A 4,716-nucleotide genomic window follows, 5' to 3' on the forward strand; every position below is an offset into this window, starting at 1 on the left:
TGTACATTATTTTAAATGTTTCACCTCAGAGCTACATTATAATATGCTGAAACGGGGAATTTAATTTGTTTTAACTGGAATAAAGCCTAAACAAGATTAGCGTTAATTTAAGCGTCCTACACAAATACTTTGATCTCGTTAGCAATGTCGCGTTAACTCGGTCCGGTTTATTAAACGAGTTACAATGGGACCCTGAAGTCGGTTGCTGTATTATATTATGTACTAGTTATTTGGAATATTATATTGCAAATATTTGTTACAGCTAGGAGCTGAAAATAGATAATACTCTAATGATAAATGTGTATAATTAAAAACTCTAAAGAAATCAGTAATCGATGGTTGCAATGTCCAATGCAGATTTATTAAGTATCATATAGTTTTATTTAAACACTGTAAAAACTTGATTGAAATGACAGCCTCGGTTGTCCAGTGGTTTAATACACCGCTTTACTATCCGATGGTCGTCGGTTCGATTCCTCCCACGGTAGAAATATTTGTATTCATGTGTATGAGGGTTTGTATCGGTCTGGGTGTTTTCAAGTATAATATGTATTTATTTATATCTGTTGTCTAGTACCCATAACACAAGCTCTGCTTAGCTTGGGACTAATTTTCTTGTAATTACATAATATGTAGGTAAACATCCAGACCACACAATACTAAGAGACTACACGACTACAAGATAGGACCATTGAAAGGTATAGCAGTGTGATAGTTACACTTCAACATCATCAACGAAGTAGGCAACTCGTTACTAGGAGGACACATCGTCAAGAAAAATTTACGTTATTATTTTATTACTTTGTTTTTAAATTTATTATCTGTACTATATATTTACAAAAAATCTTAATTTATTTAATATCTACATATTATATATGTAAATTAATATTTTTATATAGTACTAAGATGGCAGGTGTAAGGAGGTGAAGATATAAGACAAGTTGAAGCTACATATATATTGTAGAAATATTTACAAATGAATTTAGCGGCAGACAGATGAATGTAAACAACTTAATAAAATGTTCAATATTATATTAATATATTTGAGGTATAATGTTATAAGTGTAACAAATTAATTGTTATTGTTAACATACACATGATATTATTAATTAAGACATGAAATAAGTTTCACAATTTGTTATTGCTACGTTGTATGTATACTGATCTATCTGTGGTATTAGAAAATGTCAATAATAATTGTAATAGTAGGTAATTATTCAGGCACAAATTATACGATTACTTTTTAATAATCATGTTCATGATTAACAAATAGTACAGAAAATTGTATAATAAAAGTTTTTCATTAAAAACAATTTGTTATTAGTTATTGTGTCACAAGCAACGTTAACCACATATCACTGAATACAATATAAATTACTATTTACAAATGTTAATAGAAATTGAAATTAACTTCTATAAATAAATTGCAATAAGACACAATAGTAGGCAAAAGTTAATAAACGAATAACAACAAAGAATTAAGGACAAAGACAACTACGCTTGCTTGCTTCCTTTAGCTATTTTATTCAAGTATACGAAATACTCGAGTATTAAGGAATTTAATAATGATGCAATTATTATTCAGTTAAACGCTCCAATGTACCTCGATTTCATTACAAATACCGAATATATACTCATCAAAACGACTAGAGAATTTGTTTCTTTTACAGTCAGTGATTTTAATTTCTACTGTTTTAGCGTTGTTCATGTGTATAGAATAACTTAATAACTAACTGTATATGTAGCGGATGATAAGACGAGTGTGAAATTAGTGTAGTATCCAGTCATAATGAATTAAGCAGAAATTCAACACAATCATTTCCGGGGGGTACCACTTATTCTTTTATTATGTATATAAAATAAATACTCAGTCTCGCATATGTCGCTGAACAGATTTAAATATTTTTTTTGTGATTATTTTTTAATGATTTTTTATAATAATATACACGCACACACATGTTACAGAATGTCAAGCTCCAAGATAAGCAGAGCTTGTGTTATGGATACTAGGCAATAGATATAAATACAAGTGTACATTAAATTTTTTGTAACAGCATACATAGAAAACGCATTTACGTCAGTCAAGCGGGCGGTCATAAAAAACTAAAGCCGAAACCATTATCTCGTAATATGAATTGAAGTGAACGTATTGATGGTACATAGAAAACACTCAAACCGATACAAACAATCATACTCGTAAATACAAATGTGAACACAAATACCCTGCAAGATATTGAACCCGCGACCATCGAAAGTAAAGCTATGTACAGAATCACTAGACCACTGAGACTATGAATAAAAATCTAAGATTTATAAATAGAATATTTTTAGTATTGTAATTGAATTCAGAATTAATGAAAGAACAATCTACCTTTTAGACGTCTAACTGAGCCCGGGTTTCGTACCCGTGTTATTTTGAATGACAATAGTATATATGTAACTTTTTGTCTGAAAACTGATTGGAATAAAACATACACAAATTTTAAGTGAAACTTATTACAATACATTTAAACGGTTACGACGTTTCTTAGATTAGGGCGCTTTCGCGCCCTATTATAAATTTGGTGTTCTTACACCAAAATTTCTAACAAACATTTTTTTGATTTAAATTATTATCTTTTATAAAATCCCCAAATTATAGCTTTTATCATATCATTAATGTACCGCCAGCGATCAGTTATATTATACGTTAAAGTATATGTATGTTACCAAGAAACTACGTCATGCCTTGATACGAAAAAAAAACATCGATTTTCGAAATCAAACTTCTGTAGTTTACTCTCAATTAGTTCCCAATTAGTCTGATTCAGAAATCATCTATAAATCTTGTCATAAAAAAAACTAGCAATTTAACTTAATCACGATAGACATTATTAAATATTTAACGAAACCTGGCCGAGTATTATCTTTGAAATTTTTTAATGTAGGATAAGCATTTTAATATTGAAATTCCAACTTCGGAATAGAAGAAAATATCACAGCGTAACATTTCCAGAGCAACTTATTTAATAAATATTTAAAGCTGTATAGTCATATTTTGACGGACTTTAATTAGAAGACTTCGTAGTAACAGTTCAACGGGTATTGTTTATTGGATTTATGTTTAAAACAACAGAAATCTTAATAATATTTAAACATAATTTTACTTACGATATTAATATAAATTAATAAAAGAGTTTCAAATTTATATGAAAAGAGAGTTATTCATGTAATTGCAGTTTTAGTATTTAATGAATTTACTTACTTTTTTTAATTAATATTGAATTCCGTCATCTTTATCGCGAGAATTGTTTTCATTACATGCTTTCTTTTGGGTAATCTTGGTACATTCTCTCTTTATTCCCGATTTAGTAATTTCCTTTACCTGTGTATTTATAAAAATATTAATATTGATTTCATTCAAACGATATAGAGGAGCCTAAATAAGATAATATCAAATCTCTTTTAAAATTATCGACACCCATTTATTAATCAACTGTAGGTAGGTATTATTATATCTGTACAAGAGAGTCTTAGATATGCCATATTCCCTGCGCTAAAGCTATTTAAAATCTCAAATAAAAACTAGTCTATGTACTATACGAGTTCATATCGGATCGATCTGGCAAATATGTATCTTTTATATAACGTATAGTCTATTAGCCCAATTAGTAGTTATCTTATGTGCTTATATGTACGTTACAAATTTATCTACCAAGGGCGATTTTGTACTAAACTATCTGCGTGGGTTTTAATCTGTATTTATTTCTCTTACTAGACAGTTGTATGTATTTTATGTCTTATATTAAAGAATATTTAATCCGTAATACTTGTGAAAGAGTGCTGCTTGTGGGGACTTGTCTGTTCAGCTTACGGGCACTGATTAGGCTTTTTTCTTTTACGAAATTTCAGAAGTATATGCTGGTGGTCTATCTATTCTGCCAAATATTAATTTAAAAATAAATTTAGGAATGATTTATCACGATGTGTAATAAGTAGTGTGATTTAACATTTAACTGGTTATGGATAAGTGTATATTTAGATAAGAAGTAACTATTCGACTCGAAGTTAATACCTAAATATTTCTTATTATATAAAAAGGTAGTAGAATTATTAATTCCACTCACTCTCCCCCCTACCCAAAGAAACATCGCAATAATAACTGAGTTACTCATTTGCACATAAATACCTGAACAGAATTTAATTAAATAAGTAAAATTGAATAAACAGTGGAAAAATATTCTAATATTATTAATTAGAAGATTCACTATAGTAAATGAAGAGCGTGGAAAAAATTGGATGGTGATATTAATTATTGCTATTATTGCAATATTAGTAATATATAATGCACCAACTTAATTGGATGTAGTTTAGCAGACAGAATTCGACATGTCAAAGGCTATTGCTGGGATAGTCTTTCACTATTTTTGATATTAACTCGTTAGTTGTTTATACTAAAGAAAAGTTATTTTTAAAATACTCTCATTGAATCAGGAACTAAATGATCTCACACGAGCAAAGTGTATTAACTATTTATATCATACACAAGTATGTGTTAAGGTAAGAAGACAAGGAAATAACTGTTACTATATAAGTATTTGAGAGCGCAAACTCTACATAGCGCACATCAGCGACACAACTCGAAGTTAACCCCTAAACTTTCTCTTTGATATAAAACGGTCCTAGATTTTAGGAATCCCCTAAGAATTTCGCAAGAGGAACCGAACGAACTCCCCA

Source organism: Achroia grisella, unplaced genomic scaffold, assembly GCF_030625045.1.
Source record: "Achroia grisella isolate CSIRO2021 unplaced genomic scaffold, CSIRO_AGI_Agris_v1 utg501, whole genome shotgun sequence".
NCBI lineage: Eukaryota > Metazoa > Arthropoda > Insecta > Lepidoptera > Pyralidae > Achroia > Achroia grisella.